The sequence below is a fragment of the Phoca vitulina genome, unplaced genomic scaffold (assembly GCF_004348235.1).
Source record: "Phoca vitulina isolate PV1807 unplaced genomic scaffold, GSC_HSeal_1.0 scaffold29, whole genome shotgun sequence".
In the NCBI taxonomy this organism is placed as follows: Eukaryota; Metazoa; Chordata; class Mammalia; order Carnivora; family Phocidae; genus Phoca; species Phoca vitulina.
This window is the reverse complement of record NW_022589732.1, coordinates 18,889,785-18,915,214: the sequence shown is the minus strand read 5'-3', so window position 1 is coordinate 18,915,214 and position 25,430 is coordinate 18,889,785. Positions and strand designations below refer to the sequence as shown.

Sequence of the window (25,430 nt, the reverse complement as noted above, 5' to 3'; positions counted from 1 at the left end):
CTTACGGCTCCAGGAGCGGTGATAGCATAAAAGGAAAACTGCTTGGACCCACAGGACTTGGGAGACCGCGGCCAGCTCTCCAGCTGCAGCCCCTCAGCCTGCTTTGTAGCGGGGGGCAGGCATTCCCCACGGGCTTCTGGGCATGACCTTGGTCAACCTTCCAATTACATCCAGGATCTGACCTTGTCTCACTACCTCCACCCAACACTCTGGTCCAAGCCACCGGCATCCTTGCCCGGGTCACTAAAAGCCGCCCAGCTGGTCTCCTCATTTCCTCCCTTGTCCCTTATAGTCTATATTCAGCTCACTAGCCAGAGGGACCTTCTCAGAGAGCACCTCAGATAGACTCGGTCCTTTAATTAAAATCCTCCAATGGCTCCCGAATTACTGAGCATGAAGTCAGAAGCCTTTCCCGTGCTCCAAAAGGCCTTCTGTGACCGCTCCCTGACCACCTTGCTAACTTCCTCTCCTCTCTTCCTCCCTCTCCCACTCCATTTAGCCACACTGGCTTCCCTGCCTTTCTTAGAGCATGTCAAACACACTCCTGCCACCGGGCCTTTGCACATGCTATTCCCTCTGTCTGGAGTGCCCTTCTCTCAAATGCTCATGGGGTTCACTCCCATCCCTCCTTGAGGTATCTGCTCAAATGTTACCTCTTCAGAGAGGCCTTCCCTGATCACTCCATCTAAAGAAGCCCGATCCCCACCCATCTCCTTATATCACCTTATCCTAATTTGTTTTTCTTCAAAACACTTATTATAGCTCAGAATGACATCATACACAAAGTTGTTGACTTACTGTCTGTCTCGCCTATAACAATGTAAGCAAGGCCTCTGTCAAGTTCACCACTGTATCCCCAGGGCCTGGAATGGTGCCTGGCATGTAGTAGGTGTTCAACAAACTTGGTGAATGAGTAACTAATCTTTCTCAGGGAGCTAGGCAAGGCGAGGCACAGAAGGATCCCAGACTCTGCTCTCCCGGGGGCAGAACACTGAGGACTCCAGATGAGCCAGGAAACCGTGTTCTCAGGCTGGCACAAGGACCCACCCGCAGGAAATGTGTGCTGCCCTCCAGCACGCTGGCTCCCCAGATCTGGCAGGGAAGCAGGGCCTGGCTTGAGGGTCTGGAAGAGTCCTGCAGGGATGGATCAGAAGTTGCTATTCATTACCAGTGTCCCTAGTCCATCCACTCCAGGCCTGGGCAGCCTTAGGCATCAGCTTCAGGGGGTGGAGCTGGGAAGGAGCTAGTATCTTGCTGGTTGTGCAGCTAGCTTCCTTCCCTCTCGGGGCCTCAGTTCCCTAAATCTGAGAAATGGGGATGAGAAGAAGATGAACTAAGCTGGTTGCCCAGGTCCCTCCTGTCCCAACAGTCTGGGCATCTTTGGGTCTTCAGAGCCACGGGAAGGGTCACACCAGGTTGAACCTAGGGCCACAAATTCAAGCTGTGGTCCCAGATGGGGTCACATCTTGCAGCCAGCTGGGTCAGATACCTAGGAGAGGGGTCTCAGGCGGGCTTCTGGAGACTCTACTTCCACCCAAGGTGACAGCTGGCAGGGCGCAGGCAGCCCTGTCTGAGCCAGGAAGTAAAGGGGAGTGCCCCGTTATAGGGCAGCAGCCCCAGGGAGGGGGGCCAGGCTGGGGGGAGCCAGGTGTCTCATGGAGACCCCAGGGAACACTGCCTGCCCCCAGGGGCTGTTCTGGTGAGCACAGCCAGAGGCATAAGGCCCAGGAGCTTTTGTGAGATGAAGATGGTAAGTCCTAGGCGAGCCAGATGCCACAGCCACAGAGGGATCTCCCCGCTGTGGCTCTCTAGCAAAGGGTTTCTTCTGTCAGGTGACGGCGGGGGGGGGGGGGCGGGGGGGCCGGGCACTGGCAGATGGGCAGGACGCCTGGGTTTTTGCTTCAGCTCTGCCACGGACTTGCCCTGTGACCTTGGGGAGGCACCTGTCCCCTCTGAGGTCAGACTCAGCGGCTAAATGAGAGGGTGGGCCTGGATGATCTCCAAGGCCTTTCTGCACTGACATGATCATCACCACACGCGGTAATAAAACATCACACTCCCTGACGCACTGACACGGTACAGCATGCAAAGTGCTGGCCTCCCCCCGGACTCTTGTGACAGCCCCGGGGGGAGATGGACCGCCCCCCGGGAGACCGTTGGGAGGAGGCAATGCCAGAAGCTGTGACTCCAAATCCAGGGCCCTCCGCAGACGACCCCAGGTCTCTGGGGCCGCAGACACGTAAGCAGAATGTTCCCTGACAGAGCAGCAGGGAGCGGCTCAGTAAGGAGAAGGGAGAGGCCGAAAGGGGAGGGGGCACGACTCATAGTCCCCCCCCACCTCCCCTCCCAGTCCCCGTGGGAGGTGAGCCTGCTGGGAGAGGCCAGGAAGATAGACACCCTTTCCAAACCACATGGCGTGTCTGACCCTCCTTGAAGAGCTGACGCCAGGCCACTTTCTTTCCCTCAGACCCCAAGGAGCCACGGTTAGGACCTCCCCAGCCTACTTCCATGTCTCATGACCTGGGTTAGACCATTTCCAGGTCAGGCCTGAGGTCTCCAAGCAGCCCAGGCTCTTGAACAGAGACAGAAATAATGAGGAGGCCCAGGGAATAGAAGGCTACCTCTTCCGGGAAGCCCACTCTGCCCACTAGCCTTGCACTCAGCCAAGAGAGGAGAAATCTCTGACGTAGGGTTATGGAAGGGAGCTCACAAGAACTGCATTCACCATATTCTGCGTGGTCCTGAGAGGAGCACTAGGTCCTGGGAAGAGGCATCCTAGGTGGAGCTTCCTAGGTGAAGGGAGCGGCTGAGAGGCGAGGAGCAGCCTGTCCCTGGAGGCGTGCAAGCCCACACCAGAAGGTACTCTGTGGGCATGCTGCAGAGGGGGCATAAGTCATCTGTGTAACAGGTATCAGAGGAGGTGGCTGCCAAGCTCCCTGCGGTCTTGAGAATCAAAGGTCCCCTGAATACCAGGAACAGTAGTGTCTGGAGCCCTTGTCGGGGGCGGTGGAGGAGGCAATCACCCGGGTCCAGCCGCCTCTAGGGAGCTGGCTAGGTGGGGAACCAGCCACCAGGTAGGAAGCTCAGAGAACTCTAGGGCCCTCAAGGATTCCAAAGCCCGAAGGGGCTCCACTCCTGCCTAGAGGGATCAGCCCTGAAGCTGAAGCTCGCATCAAACTGATGGTGTCAACCCAGGCTGAGGTGCAAGGATCAGAAAGCCGTCCTTCTGCAGAAAATCAATCAATGCTGAACTCACAGCTTCGAGGAAGCTCCCTTCGCAAACACCAGGCAAGAAATCGCACCTAAGGTGTCCTTTTTTCTTCCAGGATCAGAAGCACTCAGGGGTCCTGGAGCTCAGGAGGGCTAAGCAAACCTGGGGAGGGAGCTGGAAGGCCAAGGAGCAACCCCCACCCCCGATGTGCTCATGGCAGCCACAGAGCCCACTCTTCAGGACCCCAGAAAGGCAGGGACGTGAGGGCTGTGAGCCAGGGAGGCAGAGTTATCCGCGGTGGGCTTGCCAGCACGGGACCTCACCTTGGCCCAGAGCCCTCCCCAGGGCCTCAGGTTGCCGCTCCGCACTAAGAGCAGCAGGGCTCACGAAGAATTCATACCAGCCAGGCATCCTGAAGTAGAGAATGCTCCTCTGTATGTAAATACCAGTGAGCCCCATGGCTCTAGAAGAGGAAATATTAACCCAAGAGAGCAGGATAAACAGGCCGTGCAGACAGCAGGGGGGAAACTGGCCTCTGGAGCCAGAGGAGGTAAGCCCTACACCAGTCCTGCCCAGCCTTTCTAGGAGAGGCAGTGGGTGGAAACTTCCTCCCTTCACCTTAGTCCCTAGCTTCCTGGGGCCCATGACTGCTGAAGCTCTGGTCCACACTGCAGAGACACTCACAGAGGCCATCCCTTGGGGTACCCCCCAACCCCCGTACCGGGTCCTGTGTCCTAGGGGCCTGCCACTGGTAGTGACCTTGGTCAGGTCCCTTGTCCTCCCTTGGCCTTGATGCCCTCCCCAGTACAATGTTAAGCTGGATTAGAAGCAGGCGTTGTGAACACAGACCCCTCCATGGCTAGGGTGGTGACACCGATGGGATGGAACAGAAGGGTCTGAGGGCGGGAGGTGGGGAAAGACAACACAGCAGTCCTGTTCCACTCAGGGCCCAGGGCAATTTTAGATCCTTGGATGAAGGCCACGGTTCTTACACTGCTTTCAGGTGTCCAAGCTGATTTAAGGATCGGAATAAAGCCGTGGACCATCTCTCCAGAAAAATACGCGCTTGCAAAAGGGTGCACGCAGGTGCAGGGGTGTGTGGCCCCGGCAGGCCGAGCACGAGGCTCTTCCTGCCCTGATAGCTGCTGTCTTCGAGGCCCATCTCTAGGGACATGGCAGAGGTCCCACCCCTCTGCCAAGCTGGCCTGGCTTTCGGGACTGCCCAGCCACAGACAGATTTGTGGTCTCGTAACAATAAAAGAAGAGGAGGCCAGAGAGAGGGAGGGAGGACTGCGGGCTTGAGGGGTAGAAGTCAGGGGGCATTGCCAAGAAAGCAGGCTGGGGGCAGGGCGGGGTGGGGGGGGACTCTGTCCACGTGGAAGCTTCTCTCGATTTCCCCACTGTGCACAGCCCCTCTGGGGCGGTGGTTCTTCGGCAGGGAAACCAACCAGGGGACCAAGCCATCAATGCCAGAGCTGGAAGGGACCTACACTGATGTCTTCAAGAGCTATTTTGCATAAAAAAGGGAGGTGGGAGGCAGGTCCTCGCCTTTTGGGAAGGCTGAGGGAGGCAAAGGGCTGGCAGTGTCCCAGGGGAGGGAGGCTGTGCTCTACTGTCCTTCCTTTGGTGGACGGGGTTCCTGACAGCCCACTCTGGGAAACCCTGATGTGGTCTCAGCTACGATTTTCAGACGAGGAAACTGAGGCCCAGAGGGGTCTGTCACTGGCCTGAGGTCCCACAGCCCGTTATCGTGGTTGACAAGGCCCAGTCTCTCACGCTCTCCTTTTCTCCACATGGGAAGAGCCCAGGAAGGAGGTGGTTATCACCACCGGCCTCATCTTACAGGGGAGGAAAGAGAGGTCTGCAAGCAGGAACCCAGATGTAAATCTCCACCTTGGAACACATCCACGAGGGGCACAGACTTCACTGGTAGGTTGAATTAAAATGAACTCAGTTAAATGTTATCAAGGAGGGCCTCTTAGAGATGACTTACCAGCCCTTCCTGCTACAAAGGGGAGACTGCGGATAATGGCCGGAGGCGGAGGGTCATGAAGTCTGGATGCCACGTCCAGCTGTGCTTGGTCCTGAGGTACCAGGGGACCTTGGGCAATCCATCTGACCTGAGTCTCCAGATCTGTAAGTCGGAGGACCCATTTCATGGGCACTTACTAGGTGCCAGGCGCTGTAGGAGCTCCATTTTCACAGCCTAGGGGGAAGGCGTTAGGTTACTTTTTGTACTGAAGAAGTCTGTATTGCAGACATGGAGACAGGAGTTGGAGAAGTTAAACAGAACCTGCCCAAAGTCACAGATACCACAAAGGGTGGAGCTGAGAAATGAATGCAGGCCGTCTAAGCAGAGCCTAAAACAAATTAGTTGCCCAAGAAGTACTGGCCATTATGATGTTTCTGGTAGACTCTGGGAAGTTGTTTTAAAGGTGTAAACAACTAGCAATAGAAAATTCCACCCTTCCCCACCCAGACGACTCAGCCTCCCTGGTGCAGGGGGGCCAACTAGCTGTGGGACCTGTGGCCGGTCCCTTCACCTCTCTGGGCTTTGGGTCTCCTCACCTGCCAAATGAGAAAGTAGGACGGAGAACCTGGAAAAGCCCTCCCCACTTGCAAACGCCAAGTAAGAGTTTCGGGACCCTTCCCAGAGGTCTCCCTGCCCCATTTGTCCCTCAGCCACAGGGCTGGCTGGTCACGGCCCTGGGCCAGGTTTCCCAGCTTTGGCCAAGGTCTACCAGGGAGCCGGGTGGGGGACAGGGTGAGGTCCAGGCCCCTGGCATCTTCTGCCTTGTTCTAAGCCTGCTGGCTCTTCCTTACGTGCTCTCACCTGGGCCTGATGCATGTGACTCCCAGGGTGGGGCTAGGGGGTTCCTTCCCTGCTTCTCCATCCGCAGAGGAAGTGTTAGCAGGAACAAGGCAGCGGGCCATTAGCCCTCAAAGGACAAAAGTCAGCACTAGGAGGGCTGGGTGGAGGTGGGGGACAGGCAGAGGAAGCCACCCATCTTCTTGGACTAAACAGGCTTGGGCAGATGAGAAACTTTGTACCCTCCCTAGAGAGTTTCTATGTTACTTCCCTCAAATCTGCAATGCAACCAACCTATGATTACCTTTTAAGAAACAGGTTGCCAGGCTGGAGTGCTAATGCCCATCCCCTCCCAGCTGTGTAGGATCTGGGAGTCCTCCTGAAAAGCCCCGTGCTTATTCCTCACCCCGAGAGCTCAGAAATGAACCCCGTCCTCCCCAGGCTCATCTGGTCCTTCCCAGTGAAGGATGGAAGCGCATTTACTGATGAGCTCTGAAGTGTGGCTAACGGGGCTGAGCCAGGCCAACAGTAGATGCTCGATAAATGTTTAATGAGCTAATGGGCTGGACAGACAGGGTTCCAGGCCTGGCTCTGTCACTAATTCACTGCTGCCCTTGGACACGGCCAATTCTTTCTTTTCAGAGCTGGGTTTCCTTGGCCAGGAAAGGAACGGTCAGACCAGGTGAGCCCTATAAAGCCCTCAGCTCTATACCACGTGCTCAGAGCCAGGGAGCTTCCAGAGCGGAAGGAGGTTTCAAACACCTCTCCCTGCTGCTCCAGGGCCAAGTGGAGGGCAGGATGTGACTGTTGGGTGGGAAGCTCCCTGACAGGGGTTCTGAAGGCATTGCAGCTACCACTCCCCCACCCCCTCCCCTGTAAGCACCAACCTCTGTAGGTGGATGACTGAAGTCTGGGGAAATGCAGATGGGGGTAGGGCAGGAGAAAGGATAGGGACATGGTGCAGGTTCCATTTAAACCAGACACCAAAAAAAATAATTTTGGAAGAGCCTTTGAAAGTATAAAGAGATTGTCTTCTAACACAACCCCCGCCCCCCCATCAGAATAGCTTTGCCATTTTGTGGCAAAGCGCTAATCTGCATTGACTTGGACCCTCCAAGAGATCAAGAATCCGGGACAGGGGAGGAAGAGAAAAAGCCCCCATGTCTGAGAGCCTAGGAGAGACGGGCCTGAGTCCTGGGCAGAAACCTGGCCCATGTGTGAGGGCATGCAGATCCATGCATGTGTGTGGGGGGGAATGCCAACTGGGGAGCAGGCTTTGGGACAAATGAAGCACCCCAAACCCCTATCTTTGGGGTAGACTTCTCCGGAGGGTTCACAAGTCCTATACAATTCCAGACCTGCCCTGAAGTCTGCAGGGACAAAGCTCACAAAGCCAGACCACAAGACCCAGGCACCCTGCCGCTGCCAGCCGTCGAGGCCTGGGGCCGGACCCTGCCCCTGTGCAGAATTCTGTGGCCCCGTCTATACAGTGAAGGGTTGGAGCCAGATGATCCTGAAGGGCCACGCCTGCTCTGACGGTCCGCAGTGCCAAGACTCTACAGAAAAGCACAACACCTACCATCACTCGGGCCCCCACCCAGGAGAATTGGAAAAGGAGTCCCCCGTCCCCAGCTGGCTGTCGAAGGCTGGGGCTGGGGCAGAGCGGAGTCCCCACACCGTCTGTCCTCAACAGCCTGCCATGGCTGAAACCTTCAAGTGGTTACAATTACAGCCGGGCTAACAGGATTAGGGGAGCATTGAAATCTAAGAAATCTAATTAGCTCAGACACCCCGGCCTCCCCCAGCATGATCCGGCAGTAACCCCGGCAGCTGGGTCTGGCAGGCGGGCCCCGGGGCCTTCCCGGGCTGCAGTCATTACCTGTGCAGGTGTGCCAGGCTGGGCCAGGCTTCCTGGGGAGGTGCCAGCTCGGCCTGCCCGGCCGCATCCTGCTCTGTCCCCCACCAGCTACGGCCTCATCCTGGGCTGGCGCTCAGCTGAGCTCCAGAGCACCGGGCGCAGGGACGTGGGCAGCAGGAGGGCTGCGTCTGGGGGTAGGAGGAACCCAAGAGCCCCCACAGGGCGGCCACCCCACACAGCCCGAGGACTGACTCAGCCAGAGGAGGGGCAGGCTGAGTCAACGTCTGTATCTATAGAAACCATTGCAGCCGGGGAAGAGCCTTGGGCCACACGGGGACCTGGGGCCTGGAAACATCTCCGCTTCCTGCTCTGGGGCCAGGGATGGAGTTGGAGACCCAAGCACAGACACGTGTACCCCAGCAGTCACGACAGTATTTGGGGCTCAGAGCAAGCTCGGCTGTAAGACACTATCCCAAAAGAAAGGAGCACGGCTGCTGGGGCGGGCACAGGTAGACCCATCTCTGGGACCCCTCCTGTGTACGGCTCCTCCTCCTTAACCTCAGTTCCCCGAGTCCCCATCCTGCGGGGTCCACACCGACTTCTGCGCCCGTGTCCCTGCCTGCTTGGTGGCCTGGGAAGGCGGCAGCAGTGTTACATCTCTGAGGCCTGGGGCTGAGTCCTGGCTCGGCTAAGGTCATTTTACCTCTCTGAAACTTGGTTTTCTTGTCTGTTAAGTGGGGGTAATTCCAAATAGTAGTTAGCTTCCACTGTTGTTGCTGGAGTGCCATAAATTTGGAGAGTGCTTCTAAATCCCCCAAGTGCCATACACAAAGGCAAGGGGCTGTGGTTATTACTGTCATGTGCCCCATGGCAGGCAGCCAGCTGCTAGTGGTTAATTATTTATTTGGACTGATCTTCCTGCCCTTACTGGCTGTGAGCTCCTAAGGAACAGGAACTGTCTTACACATTTCTGGCTGTCTCACAGGCCACGATCCTCACAACTGTGGACTCCTAGGAATTATCTGTGGCACCAGTGCTGGGCCCCTGACCCGACCCCACCCCCATCATGTACCTCCTTCTTTCTCCTCATACCCAATCCAAGGACGGGAAAGTACCAAGAGGCAGGCCCCGCACATACACTGACAGATCACAGTGAGCCCCTCAGGCCGATCCTTTCTCACTCCCAGCAGCTCCTTCCCAATAACAGCTGAAAGCAGCCGTTTGGAGGGTCCACATTCCCCTCCCATCAGCATGATCTGCTTGAGCACTGGTCTTGAATCTGTGATCATTCAAGAGAGGATGAGTCTGTGGTCTGGAGGACCCCCAGCACCTCAAGCTCAGAGTGAGGGTCAGGAGGGGATGATTTCCAGAAAGCATGCCATGCAACAGAGCATAGTAATAGAACTGTCCACTGAAGGCAGAAGCTGCTCGGAGTAATGAGTGCCCTGTCACAGGGGACATGTAAGCCAAGACTGGATATAAGCCACCAAGGAAGTAGGCTTAGGGAAGCAGCTTCTGGAAAATGCCTCTAGCAGCCCCAAGGCAACACCTTTGTGCTTCATTCTGCACCCAGAACCTTCCAGGCCTTCAGAGGATACATGCCAAGGGCTCTACTACTCATATCTGCCTCATCCTCACAGCAGCCAAGTGGGATCAGAGAGGTTCTCCCTTTGGACCCATTTTACAGATTAGGAGACTGAGTCCCAGCAGAGTGAAGCCACTGGCCTAAGGGAGCCAGCCTCTTGACCCTTCTCCCCCCATCTCCTCAAGCACTGGGAAGACCCAAAAATCACGAAGGGTTTCCTGGATTCTTTTCCCAGAGCCTGTGCATGGGACTGATTTTCTCAGCCTCTCTTGATCCTCCCTGAGGGCAAGGCCCAACCTCAAAATCACCCCTAGAGTTTACAGCCCAGGCAAGCTCTGCCTCCCCCACCCCCTTTGTCAGGGGCTCTAGGGACAAAGAGCTTCCCCCTCAGAGGGCGTGGACAGAGGCCACTGTGTCCTGCTGAGAGGTCAGAGCAGTCACCAGGCAAGGCTGCAGCAGAGTCCAGGGTAATTACTGCAGCCCGGCCTTTGTTGTCCACACAAAACCCGAGGAACCTCATAAAGATGAGGCGGTGATAGGAGCCCGGCAGAAGCCCTTGGGAGCAAAGTTATGAATGAAACCGTATGGGACCCAGTCACAACCTGGCAGGCCCTGCTTCCTGGTTCCGTGACAGAGTGCCCAGAGAAGCTTCCGGAAATTAACTTGTTGGTGCCCAAATTTCTTACAACGATGCCTCACCCTGAGGCCAGGGTCATGGCTGCTTGTCGGACACTAGCCAAGGCCTGAGAACTCCGTATCCGTGGCTTCACACACGGGTACTCTTGTGACACGACTCTCAGGACACAGTAGGCCTCAAAGTGCCTGCCTTCCTTATCTACCCCCATCTCTGTCAATCAGGGAAAAAGTGAAGTGTGCAGCTCTTCTCAGTGGGAGCCTTCCCCCTGCAATTTTCCAGGATGTGTCGCTGGTGGGCACTTGTCCTATGTGGGGGCACATCTTTGGGGGCCAGGTATGGAGAAAGTGTTGTGTTACCATTGCAAGGGGAGTGTGTGTGTGAGAGAAAGAACCTGTGGTTCTGTGGCCAAACCCCACAGTCTCTGGACCTTTCTTCACTTTGCTCCTGGCCACGAAAGGAACGAGGATCCTCCTCCCTTCTTTCCTTAGGAGGAAAAAGGGACATACTGTCCCCACCAAGAAGCCAGAAATCCTTCAAAGACAGGGCTAGTTATCAAAGTTTTCCAGAAGTCCAGCAATTTCTCATTCCCAACTCTTCTCTGTGAGCCATACCCCGAATGCCTCAAAACCCCAATCTAAAAACCATTTAAAACTCTTGAAAACTTCCTACTTCTGCCCCCCCCCCCACCCCAGCTCTAGTCCCTGCCGCCAACTCTCAAAACTCTAAAGTTTTGAGATTTACATGTGAAAACAGCATTTCATAACCTCGTGACTTGGGACAAGGAGATGCTTCTGTCCTTTTGGGAAAAACAAAACCCAACCGAAATCATAAAACTTAGAAGAAAACACCATCTCCCTCCAGATGCATTCCCTTGGCCCCAAAGTCACACGTGCTCTGTGGCAGATAGGGCTTTCAATGTGTCTTTTGTTTGATGCTGGTGTTTCAACATCCTCAACTTGATGAGAGAAAGGTCAGCGCGAGGCTTGGGGCATTCACAGACCACACCACCAGGGCCAGGCAGAGGGGAAGCAAGGGGCCAGGAATTCCCCCCTCCGGCCCCAGCTCCTGCTCTGGATCTCCTCAAAAAGCAGCCAGGACAGAGAAAGCTAGGGGCTCACCCCCTGGTCTAAACTTCCCCGGTAGCTTACAAACAACTTTTAAACTCCCGGGACCATACCAACGCCAGCGAAGTCAAGTCCGAATTCAACGCCAGCCAAGCTGCCCATTCTCCAACCACAGCGCCTGCCTCTTTATCTCTCCCTTCAAAAAAACAATAATAAGCAAACACAGGCACCTCTGGGAACAGCCTCTGGCCTCCTGCCCTGCCCTGTGTAACCAGCCTGTCCTCACACCCACAGGAGAGGAGGAGACAGCGCCGGTTAACCCTCTGGTCTACCAGGCCCTGTTCCCAGGTTGCAGCAGGGAGACAAACTGTTGCTCAAGAAAATCCTCCAGAAAACCCTTGGCACCAGGAGGCAGCTCCCTGCGGCTCCTGCCCAGCGCCAAGCCAAGGGCTTCCACAGGCGGCTTCTCACTGCCCTTTTAAATCTGCAGGGTTGGGCTCTACTCTTCCCATGCCCTGGGCTGTGCACCCAGGGGGCTCCAAATGGCCATGGCAGAGCGGGGAGGAGGAATAGACTGGCCGAGCACTGCCCTCACCCTGCCAGCCCAGCCGCCAGCTTCTTGGAGGACCTCTGAGAGAACATTTGTTTGGGCTGCCAAGTTAAATCTTCCTCCCTCATGTCAAGGCATTGGAAAAGCAGTCAGGGGAGAGGAGAAGGGGGAGAGTGGGGAAGGAGCAGCGGGAGGGAGAGAGGGAGGGAGGGGGGGAGAGAGAGGGAGGCAGGCAGGCAGGCAGCTCTCAGAGCCCCAGTTACTCGGGCACTGCCCACGGAAGCAGCCTGCGGCTCCCAAGCCAGAGCAGCCCGGACTCGGGACACCCAAGCAGGGGCCGGGCCGCCAGGGGCCGGGCCGCCAGGCCCCCAGGGTCAGGCGCCGGGTGTCAGTCGCTCAGAGCCCCAGCCTCCGGAGACGCCCTCGCTCTGTGCCCGCTCGCTAGAGAGGCGAGGTGGGAAGGGAAGGCGGAGGAGGGAAAAGTTTGCGGCAGGTAGAGGGGTAAGGGCTGGGCGGCCCTGCCGTCGGGCTGTCCCCCAGGGAGGGGTGGGGGGCCCGGGCCGGCTGCCCTGGCGCGCTCCCGCCAGCCCGCCCTCCTGCCCGGGTTGTTTACATTCCTGGAGTGTCTTTTAAACCCGGGGCTGAGGCCGACTCCCGGCCTTCTCCGGCGGCTCCGGGGCAGTCTCCCGTGAAAATCTGCTGGCGCACAATGGCCGGGAAGGCGGCCGCCCCTCGCCCGCGCCCCCGCTGCTCCGGGGCGGGGAGCCTGCCCTCCGCACCGCGCCCTCTCCCCGCCCGCCTGGCTTCCTGGACAGATGTCCCCGGCGAGGGGGCGACGCGCGCCCGCTGCCCGCGCCCCAGACGCCGAGGCCGCGCTCCCCACTGTTTTCTCCCCTGCCCAGACGCCAGGAATGTGAAACAAGCTTCCAGAGTCCGCCCCCCCACCCCAGCTCCGACCCCGGCCCGGCCCCCCAACCTCCGCCGGGGCCGACCTCCCACTCCCCCGGGGCCGCCGCCGCCGCCGCCGCCGCCGCCGCCGGAGACGGAGAGGAAGAAAGAACACGGAGAAATTACTTTCGTATTTGCAACGCGCGCGCGCACACACACGCACATCTTCCCTCTGGGCTCCCCTCCTGGCCGGGGCAGCCCCGTCCAGGCGATGGCCTTAACGCCCCTCGGGCTTCTCAAGACCTGCGGGAAGCCCCTACACACACACCCCTCGGCGTTCCCCGCTAGTACCGTGCGCCGCGTCTCCCCGGGCAATTCACACACAAACAACTTAACCGCGCCTCCACCTCCCATTTACCAAAGTGTGTGTTTTCCCTGGAAATTCAGATGCACAACTTAGCACCACCACCCCTTGCCACCCCGAAATCCAGCGCCGTCTCCGGCGGTTCTCGTACACACAGGCGCACAACTTCGCGTCTCCCCGAACGAGGTGAGGGAGACCGAGGTGGTCCTACCCGGGTCCTTCCCTCCCTGCCCGAATCCCGGTCCTGCCCGGGTGTACAGAACGAGGGCTGGAGGCGCACGGGCAGGAGGCGGGCACAGGGTCCGCGCGCGCACAACCTTACTCACGCCCCGCACGCCCGAAGAGCCTCGGCCCCCGCGCGCAGCCCAAGCCGGCTCCGCTCAGCCGGGCGTTCGCCGGTCGCCTGGGCCTCGGCCCCGGGCCGCCGAGGAGAGCGCAGTGGAGCTCGGCCGCCGGCCGCTCGCCGGGCTTGCCTGGCGCCGGCGGACCCTTCAAAGGAAAAGCCCCCAGCACCCAGCGCCCCACGCTCGCACCCCAGGAGTCCACGGGGAGCGAGAGGAAGGCCCGGGGCCAGCGGGCGCCCGGGTCTGGACCCAAACTTACCGGGCGCTGCGAGCGCCGCTGCCGCCGCTGGAGGACGCGCCGCTGCCGCCGCGGCCGCTGCCGGGCAGGCCCGGCTCGGGCCGGGAGGAGCGCTGCGAGGGCGCCGAGAACGGCTCCGCTTCGGCTCCTGCTCCGCGCCGACCCGGGCTGGGGTCACCGCGCTGCGCCGGCGCTGCTCGCTCGCTCCGCCGCCGGGTCGCTGTTCGCCCGCCCGCCGCCCGGTCGCCTGCTCTCCCGGGCGCCCGCCGCCGCTCGCTTTTTTAATGTCCACAGACAGTGAAAAGGAACTCGGCGTTAGGGGGTGAGTAAGTGAATCAACTCGCCCGGAGCCGAGCAAGTTGAAGTGTCAGATTACATTGGCTATTCTATTTCCAAAGGGCCCCGCGCCGCCGGCCGCCCGCAAAAGCAGGCGCGGAACCCCGGACGGAACGGAGCGCCGTGGCTCCACCGCCGCCGCGGCCGCCGCCAGCGCTCAGCTTCGCTCGGCTCTCGCTCTCTCAGCGCTCTCGCCGTTCACTCTCCCTCTTTCCTTTTCGACTCTTTCTCTCCCTCGCCTTTCCTATCCCTTCTTTTGCTCTTTCTTCCCCGCTCCCTGGTCCCGGCCCTCTCCAAGCTTTCCCCCCTGTGTGGCTCGGAAGAGCCTCGCGCGTCCCCCCCCCCCCCCGTCACTCACCTCCTTCTTCTCTCCCCCTTCCTCCACTTCTCCCTGCCCGCCCCCACCTCCCCGCTCCTGCAAGTTTAGAGTAGGAGAGAAATGCTGAGCCTAGGAAGGGACCCCATTGGGGAGGGGGCAAAAACCACCCGGCACCCCGGCACCCCCTTGGTTGGCGCGCCCGGGAGTAGAGTGCACTTGGGGCCGGAAACGCTGTCAGGTACCCTATTTGGGGGCAAGCGAGTTGCTAGCAAGGATCGCCCAAGCGTTCCCCCGGAGGAGGCTTTGGGGTTGTTCTCAAAGCCCGGGGACTGACTGGTGGGGCGAGCAGAGGACCACCCCCCTACACACACACCACCACCACCAAGGGCGACGTTGGGGGAGGTTGGAGCGCGGTGCCCCCGACAACTGGGAAGGACCAGTGCGAACTGCCTGCACCCTGCCGGGTCCAGAGGCGTGTGGATTCCCCGAGGCCGGTCCCGAGCGCCCCAGGCCCAATGCACGTGCGCGGGGTGGGGGCGCCGGGACCCAGACCCAGTCCCACGTCCGGGGCTGGGCACTGCGCCAGGGGCCGCGGAGAGCTACGGCGCTCACAAGGCGCAGTTGGGTGCACCCACTCGCGGGGTTCCCCTCGCGGAGCCACCCTCGAGAGCATTTAAGTGCGCACCCACCTTGACTCTCGTCCACTGCCACTCACACGGAAACTCCTACACAAACAGCACACACATTCGCGCCCACACTCAGTTTTACAAACACGCTTCCACACGCGCGCACACACAAACACGCACACGCGTACACTTGCCCTCACAGATATACCCGTGTACACGGTCATAACAAGCACATTTACCCACACGCAATGGCACACACACATCGCTGTACAACCAAATACACTCAAAAAAAACAAAAACACGAAACATTCCCCTGTGCATTAAATCCTCACGCTCACGTACACATACAAACCCATATCCTCCCCCACTCCCTCTTTCACACCCAGAACCACCCCCCCACACCGCTTGTGATTTGCTGCACCCTCAGTCCCAAATCATAATCGGCGCCCGCGCGGCACGGGTTGGACACACACACTCGCGCGCACGCAAGCACTCTCCTCCCTGCACAGGCGGGGGAGGCTTCGGCCCGGCGCCCGCTTCGGATTCCAGGTGTGGCGAAGGCTCCGCGCTCCGTGTTTTGCAGTCTGCCGCGGTGTCGGAGGCGAGGCGAGGAAGGGAGCTGGAATAACAAAGGCAAGTTGGGGAGAGCGCAAGGGGGCGCAGCCCGGCCCGGGCCGCGGGGGGAGCCCTGCAAGGCCTGGGCTTTGCAAGCTGCGAGGGTCTCGGGCGCCAGGAGCCGGAGGTGGGGAGAGGGGGGGAGGTGGTGAGGGTCGAGGGGCGGGGCCGCGGCGTGACGTCAGAGAACAATGACTCCGCCGGGGGGCGGGCACCCGGAGGCAGCCCGGGCGGGGGTCTCCCCCGGGGACTGAGACTAGCGGAAGACGTCCTGGACCGGCTAGGGCCTTTGCCTGATTGACGAGGTCCGCTTCGGAGCGCGGACGTGCCACGCAGACTCGAGGATCGTCCAGGCCTCCTGGGCAGTGATCAGCGCCGACCCTGGGCCAGCGCGAGGGGCAGGCCAGAGTACCCTCCTCCCACCCTATTTAAAAACATCCTTCAGTGGGCATCTCTGACCTCGGCTTGAACTCCTTCAGGGCCGGCTAGATCACTCCTTCCACCACCGAGGGAAAGGAGGCAAAATGAATTTGCCAGCCCTGAATTCATTCTCAGGGCTTCGCTAGTCTGACAGCTCGCGAACTCAGCTTGGATTCCTGAGGGCTCGGACGACTGCAGCTCAGGTCCACAGGGGCGTGGGAGGGGATGCGGGGAACCTGCTTGATATTCCTAGGGGAAATTCTGCCGCCCAATGCCATTAGATGCAAGGGAAGGCACTCCTTTCCGGGCCTCAGTCTTTCGACCTGTCACATGGACTGTTTTCAAGCAGCTGTTCCTGCACAGGTGGCAGCTGAGCACCCCTGGGGAAGGTGGATGGCATGAGAGCCTTCCAGACCTCTCAGCACACCAGAGAAGCATGGTCCCAGTACATTCCTGTGGGAGTATATTCCTGAGCCCCTCCCCCTCGGCCTCTGGGTGGCCCAGGTTCCTAAGTCAGGACACGGGGTAGCCCGGGAAACCCCTGAAGGCCTGACCCAGGGCTGGAAGGTGTAATTCAGCTGGCTGAGTGGTGGCTGGAGCCCCAGCTGCTCCCCCTGGGAAATCTATAGCATTGTAGCAGCCAGAAAGCTAAGGCCCCCCCCACCCCACCACCCCAGGTCCAAAACCTCAGGACAGAGTTTCTGGGTTTAAGAGCCTGGAGGGCAAGAATCCAGCTTCAGCCAAGAACTAGATGGGTCAGGATGGGTCAGGATGCTCTCCTCTCACCATTTCTGTCCAAATTCCTCAGTGAGTGACATGGGCTCACCACCTCCAGGAAATGAGGAATGGAGGCAGCCTTGGGGGTGATCACTCATGTTCAAAAGCTCCTGTCCAGAAGATACCCCCGACCCCCATTTCCTTTACATCTGAAAACTAGCATGCTACTGCAGAGGGCAGAGGAGCCAAGCCCAGTATACAAAGCAGGCCCGAGCGAAGGGTAATTTCAGCTCTTCCTACTTGAGCAAGCATGACACTTGATGGCAGCAAGTCTGAGAAACCTCACCTGGGCTCTGGGTCTGCCCAGGCCTCCTGGGGATCCTGGCCTCCAGGCCTTGGGACTCAGGCCTTTGCTGTCTCTATTCGTCTTTCAGGGAAATAACAAGGCAGACTGGATCCTGGGAGGTCTGGGAAGAAGCTATGACTTATATAGTGCCTACTGTGTGCTGGGTACTGTGGCAAGGGCCTCTTAGCATCAGCTCACTAAACTCTCCTCGCACTGCCTTGAGTTAGATGCTCTATTACTATCTCCCCTTCAGAGAAAACTGCACTTTGAGTCACTTGGTCAATCAGGATTCAAACTCAGGCTCTCATTAACAAAGTTTCCTGTTGACATCTTAGCCCAGCTCTGCCTCCTCAGCCATAGACTCTCTGTGTGGTCCTGGGCAAGTTGCTAGCCCTCTCTGGGCTTCTCTAAACCAAGGGTGAGGTCTCATGGCAGTGGCTGGGCCTCTTTGGGGATTACGTGTCCTGAGCCTCCACCCTCGTGGCCCTGGCTTCTGTGGGCCTGGAGATCTGGGGGTGAAACAGAGGAGAAAGTGCTTTCACTTCCCAGCCACTGAGAACTGGAAGACAGATCCCACTCAGCCAACGCAGGGCCCGGAAATCACATGGCTCCGGAGGCAGCTCAGTGCCCATCAGGAGGGTGCGGGCTGCACGGGGTCGGCCTGTGGGTGCCAATGCGGGGTCCTGCCCACACCCACCTTCAGAGTAGACATACGTTTTATTAATTGCCTTGCCTTCCAGGAACCATCAGCAGGAAAGAAGGCCATTGCTTAGGCCTAGGCCTGGGAAGTGGGGAGCCAGGAGGTCCAGGAGGCCGAGAGGAAGGCAGTGGGAAGAGGCTGTAGGTCCTGGGGGGAGCAGAGGACCTTGACAGGGTGCAGTAACTGTGGCCTCCTGGGCTGGAGGCCCTCAGTGGGCTGGGGGGGCAGGGGACTGGCACATGTAGGGGTGAATTCCTACCTCTCCAGGACTGCCTTCTCCATCTCCATGATTCACCCCTCCCTCCCCAAAAGGGAGCCCAGGGACTAAAAGGGCCGAAGGAATGTCACATCGTTGCTGAGAGCTTCCTGTTTGCCAGGCATTTCTCATTCCATCCTCTCCACAAAAGCCAGAAGGTGTAATTCCCCACTGAGGACAAAGACTCAGAGAGGTTAAATGACCTGCTTAAGGTCTCACAGTTATTCGGTGCGTGGGGCTCAAACTCAGGGTTGAGAATGGGGATTTGCCTTCATTCCTCACCAGGCTACGGTGCAGACAAGGTGACCTTCTGAGTCCCCTGGGGTGGATGGTGGGAAGACTCACTCACCTGCCAGGGAATGATCGGGTCCCCTCCCATGGTAGTGGGGTCACGGGGAGTAGATTTAGTCTTCACAGCTTGGTGGATCCAGGAGGCATTTGGTCCCTGCCCAGCTCCGAGGCAACTATGTGTCTAGAGGTGGGTGGTTGGGCCCAGCAGAGAGCAGATGTGCCCCTCAGCACAGCAGGTGCCCCTGGGCTGCCTCCTCCCTCTGTGCCAGTCAGGTTGCGCACTCCATTCTCCAAGGCCGCACCTGCCCAGCCTCCTGGCCTTGGCTCTCCAGGCCTTTCCACCAGGTATGCTATCTTCTCAGTTCCCATGACGGACCTCTGCCCAATGGTTCCAGACCCAGCTCAGCCGCCACCCCCTTCTACTGCTGGGAGGCCTGGGAGAGTCAACGGAGAGCCTGTTTTGGGAGTTGGGACACCTTCGCTCCCAGCCCACCGCTGCCCGGCTTGCCATGTGTTGTGAGTGCATCACAGACTCTGTGCTCGTTTCCCCATCTGTCAAGTAAGAGAGGGACACGGGATGTTCAATGGTACTTCTGCCTCTGATTAAGCCTTTGACTCTTGAGCTATAGTGCACCTCAGGGTTTAGGGGGACCCTGCTTTGGGGAATGCCCTCCAGAGTCTCTTTGGCTTCGTAGGGAAAGGAAAACGTGTATTCAGAGGGGACCATCCAGGGCTGTGAGTAGGTCATGACCTTAACACCTTGCTTCACAAGGTACCACTAATCTTCTGAGCCTTGCAATGGCCCTTTTTCCAGTGATGAAACTGATCCCCGAAAGGAGGTGGTGGCTTTGTCATGGCCACACAGCTGGGAAGTGTCAAAGTGGGAACAAGAGCCAGGGGTCCCGACCCAGCGCTCTCTCCTCTGCTCCAGCGCTGCCAGAGAACCATCTGGAAGCTAGGAGGTCCAGCACTCCTGGGGGCCTGGAACAAGCTGCCAGAGGAGGATCAAGCCTCCTCTGTCTATCCTGACAGCTCTGGCACCCTGAGGGGGGTCCCTCCTCTCTGGCACTGGAGGGGGTGGGAGAAGAACTCCGAGCCTCTATGTCTCCCCTCCTCACCTGGACAGCAGTTTGCCGGCCTCAAGGCTCATACCCCCTTGCCCTGCCCCATGCCTGTGGCCATGCTGGGTGGCTTCCAGAATTGCCAGCATTCTATACACGCTCTTACCTCCTCATGCTCTTCCTGCCTCCTGGGACACACCCCTACCAACCTTCAAGGCCACATCCACGGCCCCATGCTCAAAGGCCTGCCTCGATACCTCCAGCAGATGTGCTGTCTCCCTGGTCTCAGCGCCCACGTGGTGCTGCCCCTGCCTCCAGCATCAGCGTTATCATCATAACGATTGCATATTAAAGTGTGCTAGACACCAAGTACCTCATGCACACAAACTCCTTTCATCTTCACACGAGCTGATTGTTATTAGTGGTAGTAACATCTCCATTTTTAGAGATGAGGAAACTGAGGCACAGGGAGTTTCATCTGCCCAGCATGGCACCTCCCTAGGCAGGGGAATTATTTTGATGTGCATCCATCTCCTCCCTGGCTGAGACTGCGGGCCAGAGGATGGCTCACTGCTCTATCCCATCACCCAGCAGAGTGCCTGAGTGACTGACAGGCGGTCAAGTGCAGTGGGAGATGCAAGGGACACACAGGGATGAGCCAGACCTGGCCCTCCAGGAGCTCCTAGACTATCAGAAAGGACTGTCCCCATCAAATACCACTTTAAAAGTTTGGGGGAAGGAGAGGAGTTGGCATTGGGTGGGGTCTGGAAGGCAAGCTCTGCTGGGGAAACAGACCAGAGTGAGGCGTGGACCTGCCCAGTCACACAGCGAGTGTGAGGCAGCAGTGGGCTGGGACCCCAGGCTCCCAGTATGATGTACCTTCTAGCACCTTGAGCCAGCTGTAGGGTCCCTGAGTCTATGCTGTTTTTCAAGGACACACGGTCCCAGACGCCTCCATGATGCTGAGCTGTTCAATGAGTGGCTCCAGTTCTTCTCTCCCCTCTATTAAATTTTTTTTTAAAAAGAAGAAGAAAGAAAGAAATCCAGGCATTGTTCCTGACTGCAGCTGGTGCCAACTAGAATCCCGCTGAACAGAATGGAGCCGAGAGCCCGGCCGCCAGGGGCCTGGCTGCTGACACAGGGCCTTTCTATTTTGCTTTCCCCCCGGGGGCCCAGGCTGACGTTTCGTCCCTTCCATGGGCACCCTCTCCACCTGCCTCCCTGGCCCCAGCTCTGAGTCTCCCGCTGCCCTCACCCCCTTTGCAAAAATCAGATGCCACTTGGGAGGGCTGTGGAGCACTGGCACCCCCTTCCTCATCACCCACAACCCGGAGTGAGCTGGACCCCCTCCCTGTCCCCCACTCTACCAAGGCGGGGGGCTTCGGATGCCTGTCTAGGAGAGTGGCAGAAATCCTTTCTCCATGGAATCATTTGGAACACTGGTTTGATTTCAGAATCTACCAGGATTTTTCATCCCACCCTGACCTGACTTGGCAAGTGCCAGTCCAAGCTCACCTGTTAAGGCAATTTGCAGCAGGGAAGGTTTCGGGGTTGGCGGGGGCTAGGGTGCCGGTGGCAACAAATGGTTTTGCAGGCACAAAAGTGCTGTCTAAAGTTCCTGGTTTGCCTGCTGCCTCTGCTCCAAGAGACTTGGTCTGTGGAGGAAGAGGATTCCCCAAACTCTCCCTTGCTGCCTTCATTTCAGCCTCCCCTCCCTGCCCCTTTAGAACCTTGAGTTCCGTTTGGCAACATCCCCCACCTCTGTTCTCCAAAGAGCCGCTCTGACCCAGATTACCCCAAGCATCAGCCCAAAGAGAGCAGCAGCCTGGCCACTATCCCATGTGCACTGGGAGCCCTGGGGCTTGGCCTCGCCATCAAAGCCAGCTTCCCGAGCATCCCCTTTCCTGCTCTGGGTATCGCACTTTGGAGTTTGTAAAAAGCACTTTATGTCTTACCTGAGTGCCACAGCCAGCCTCAAGAGGCAGGCGGAGATTGCACAACCCACTTTGTAGAGAAATAAAATGAGGGTTCAAGGGGCCCAGTGGTTTGGCCAAAGTCATACAGGAAGGGGCAGAATTGGTTTTTGAACCCGGTCTTCTGATTCCATGTCACTAAGCAGGCGTGGGGACCTGAGTGGTCATGGTCTCAGAGGATGGCTCATCAAATGTTGCCACAAGATGGGATCCCAGACACACTGATTCATCTAACAAACGTTTATTGACTCCCTGCAATGTGCCAGGCACAGAACTAGGCACTGGGGATCTGACAGTGAACAAAACAGATGGGGTCTCTCTGTCACAGAGCTTATATTTTGTTGGAGGAGAGACAGCAAACAGACTGTGTAGGAAGGTGTCCCTGTCCCCACCAGCCCAGTGCATATGCCCCAGAAGGAGCCCTGGCTAGGAGGCTGGAGACACAGGTTCTGGTCCCAGTGTTGTCCCCAACTCCCCGTGCGATGTTGGACAAAGCTTTCTACCTGTGAAATCTGCAAACATGTGGCACCTTACACATTTCCCCAGGTTCCTGCCCTACTCCCAGGCTCTGAGTCAAGTGGTTAATGATTTCCTAGCATGAATAATTACTCTGATTAATTTTTTCTCAAACCTGACTTTTCATCAGCTCTCAGAAGCCAGAAAGGGGCTTCTGAGGTCATCGGAGCGAGAACCCCTAGGTCTCATTCTTCTCGGGAGGTGACTCTCTCTGCTTGCATCCTTCTGGGAATGGGGAGCTTGCTCCCTCACATGGCAGACACTGCTCAGTGATGTGCTGGTAAGTGCTTAACATCTGGCTCTCCAAAATGGGGAAAACCTGATGGATAGCGTTTGCCGACTTGCATGGTGTAAACACTCCCACTGTGGCCAATGTCAAGCTGCTGACTTAACATCACCCAACTCACAGAGTTCCAGAAAATTTAGCCATCGCCTCTTGTGAGCCGGTCTGAGCCGGCTCCAACACACCACTGGCCTGCCCCACAGAGAAGCCCTGTCCAGCTTTACGTGTTGGGAATTTCTTCCTGGTATTGAGTGAAACATCTAATTCTCTGGAGCTCCAGCTTGAAGGTCCTGAGCTACTTCTCTGGGGTGTCATAGGACAAGGGGGCCCCTGGGCCCCCATGAAGCCCTTCAGAGAGTAGGAGGAATTGACTTCTGTCTCCCCGTGACAGGGGAAGTTCCTGGGCCAAGTGGGGTCAGGGTATACTCACCCTCCCTCTCTGCGTCTCCTTCCTCCCTCCCTTTCACAAATATTTATTGGGCCTCTATGACCCATCAGGCACCTGCTAGATGCTGTGGCCCTGGCCACCCATGTCTTTGCTCACACTGGACCCTCCAAGCGGAAAGTCTTCCCTCTCGGCCTGTCCACCTTGGAGGCTGTACTCAGATGTCACCCGCTCTCAGAAGCCTGCCCCGCCCTCCACCCCTTCCCCTCCCGAGGCCGGCAGGCGCCCGCCCTCCCACAGTCTTTCTCGGTCCCTGTTTGCCACTTATCACTTTCTACCTTGGATTACAGCTATCTGTGTACTCGGCTTATCTCTCTGCCAGACTGAGAGGCAGCGGGCTTGCTGAAGGAGCGTGGACTTTGGAGCCCCGCGACCGGGCCCCGAATCCCAGCCTTGCCGCTTATGGCTGTGAGCCCTAGGGAAGCTCCTACCGCCGTGTGGAGCCTCAGCTTCCCTATCTGTAAAGTGGGGCTGGTCATAACTCCTTCCAAGATGGTCTGACTGTTAAATGGGATTAGAAATGTAACTCCCCTTTCCTGTTCCTGTCTGGGACTCTCATCTCTGGGGGACAGAGATTGTGTCCAGTGCTGTGTGTCCTCCTGGTTATGACAGCAGTATAAATATTAACAACAATGGTAAACACATATAGCAATGTGACTACATGCAGGGTATTGTTCTAAGAACTTAGGCGTGCTAACTCATTTCATTCTCACAACAACCTTGTGGCATTGGAACTATTCCTCCCACTGATAGATGAACAATCTGAAGCACAGAAAGGTTAGATGACAAGCCCAAGGTCACACAGTGAGTGGGAGAGCTGAGATTTGAATCTAGGAAAATCGGCTCCAGGGCCTTAGCTGTGGAACACTCTATTAAATGGCCATGGTTGAAGGGCTTGGAGAGGCTTAGGGAGCCATTGGGGGGGGGCTGTCCATGGAGTACCCTGGCCTGTTGACATTCTTGTCCTGTCCTGTGGGGTCACGGTGGACAGAGAAGCTCCTGGTCTGTCCTCTAGGACCTCTGGGCAGGTAAAGTGGTTAGTGCCGAAGAGAGGATTGTCTCTAGGTCCCTAGGGGCAGGAGCCTGAGAGGCCACTAATGGATTAGGCAATTAGGCAATCAGAGAAGGCTTCGTGGAAGAAGTGGCATTTGCAGTGGGCCTTGACTGATGAAGATCTGGGTGGGGAGGGACAAGGCAGAACAGTAGGAGCAAAAGTGCAGAGGTGGAAGAGGTATATTAGGAATTCACTTAGGTGTCAATCTAGACATTCTCCTGTGTTCCGGTTGGTAGGTAGAGCAGATAAGGTGAATATGGGGAAGGGTGTGTTAGTCGTCCAGTCTGTGATTCAGAAAAAGCTGAGGGAACTGTTTCAGGGGCTCTGAAAGCCAGGACAGACCCTGAAGAACTGAGAGCCAGTTGGGCTGCCCTAGGGGCCAGATTGGCATTTTGCTTCTTTATAAGCTACTCTGAGTACTCAGAGTCCTGGGTTCCTGAATCCAGCTCTGCCTCTTGGTTATATCCCTCCGTTTCTCAGAGCCTTAGTTTCCCCATAGGCAGAATGGGCATGAAGAGTGGACTTGGGGAGCCAGTAGAAGGAGGCAACAGGGCTGCTGGTGGGGCCCTGCCCGACACTCCTGGGGTAGGAAGTGGGTGGGAGGTACGTGGGGGGGGGGGCACGGGAAGCCAGAAGGGGGTGGGTGGGAGGAGCTCCATGTGCGTGGCCAGCGGGTGCCAAGCCTGCCAAGTTGGCTCAGGTTGTTCCTCGTGATTCTTCCCACACCACATGCTCCGTTTTCCTGGCATTGCCAAAGGCTGCCCAGCTCTGCTGGCTTAAACCCAGTCTCCCTCCGAGGCTTCTGCAAGGACAGCGCCTGGCAGGCTGTGGGCTGACCCTGCCCCTCCGGCAGGCCCGCCTCAAGCCCACTAGGCCCCTCCAGGTAGCGCTAATTGTCCTAATGAACGCTTTGGGAGCATTCATTGTGTGCCAAGGGCTGTTTTAAATGCTTCCATTATATTAACTAATTTAATCCTCACAACCACGCTGATGACACCCATCTTGGGCGAGGAAACAGGCAGGGACAGGTTAAGCCCGGTGGTCCCACTGCAGTTGCATGGCGGGAAGGGTGAGGCCTGAGGGGTGCAGAGAGCCCGCGGAGCCTGGCAGCAGGGCCTGCAAGGTGCAAGTCTGCGCCCCTTCTGGCTGTTTCCCTGTGCGGGGACCCTCACACTTCTCCTTTCTGCTCATTTCCAAGTTCACAAGCGGGTCCTCTGTCCGCACGCGTGCGCGTATGCCCGCACACTGGACACCACGGTTGTGCAGACGCAGAGACAGTCCCCCATGAGTCTCGCTGTCACTGAGTCACATCCACAGGTACAGGCACTGTGCCCACCCTGCCGCAGACACGCACACCCTCCCCCCCCACAGGCACACACGCTCCTGTGTCCCCCAAATGACCCGGTGGGATCTGTGAACTCACGTTGCCTCCCCCTGGCCTCCAGCCTCTGTGGATGGCCCTCTGGCCCAGGCATCTTCATTCTTGTCCCTTCGAGCCCATGGCTCCAGAATGTGTGCACTGTGCAGGTCCCGCCCAAATCCTTGCCCTGCTCTGCCTCCCTCTACAGGAACTGGGCCTCAGGGGGGTGGTAGGGGCTTGGGGGTGGATGGTTACCCTTCCCCCAACCTCAGGGGCTGCAGAAGGAGCAGCAGGAAGAGGAGATAAATTAATCCTGGCCTCCCCTCCCCCGGGCTCTCTGTGATGCTAATTCTCTCCGCCTTTGATCCAGCCCAGGCCCCTAACTCTGAGCAGGAACAGGCGCTGGGCCTGCCCCGAGATTAGGGCTGCCCTGGGTGAGGCCCCCAAGCATAGCCCCCCAGGCAGCAGGTTGGGATTTTTCTCCTGGGGAGGGGGTCTTGGGGATTAGAACTCTGGTTACTGACCCTGGCCTTTACAGCACACTCCCCTTTGCAAGAACTTTCT

General features: G+C 57.9%; 1 protein-coding gene across 5 annotated transcripts in view; it reads right to left on the bottom strand.

Moving 5' to 3' along the window:
• ZMIZ1 (zinc finger MIZ-type containing 1) overlaps positions 1-15,485 on the bottom strand; it is a 234,779-nt gene extending 219,294 nt beyond the window's left edge. For 4 of the 5 annotated variants that reach the window (XM_032423916.1, XM_032423920.1, XM_032423918.1 and 1 more), the window contains exon 1: positions 13,570-13,620. The gene's annotated coding sequence lies outside the window, so the exon portion shown is untranslated. Of the gene's footprint in view, positions 1-13,569; positions 13,621-15,302 lie in introns of those variants that run through there. The other variant, XM_032423917.1, reaches the window with a different exon arrangement.
• Positions 15,486-25,430: the final 9,945 nt, after the last annotated feature.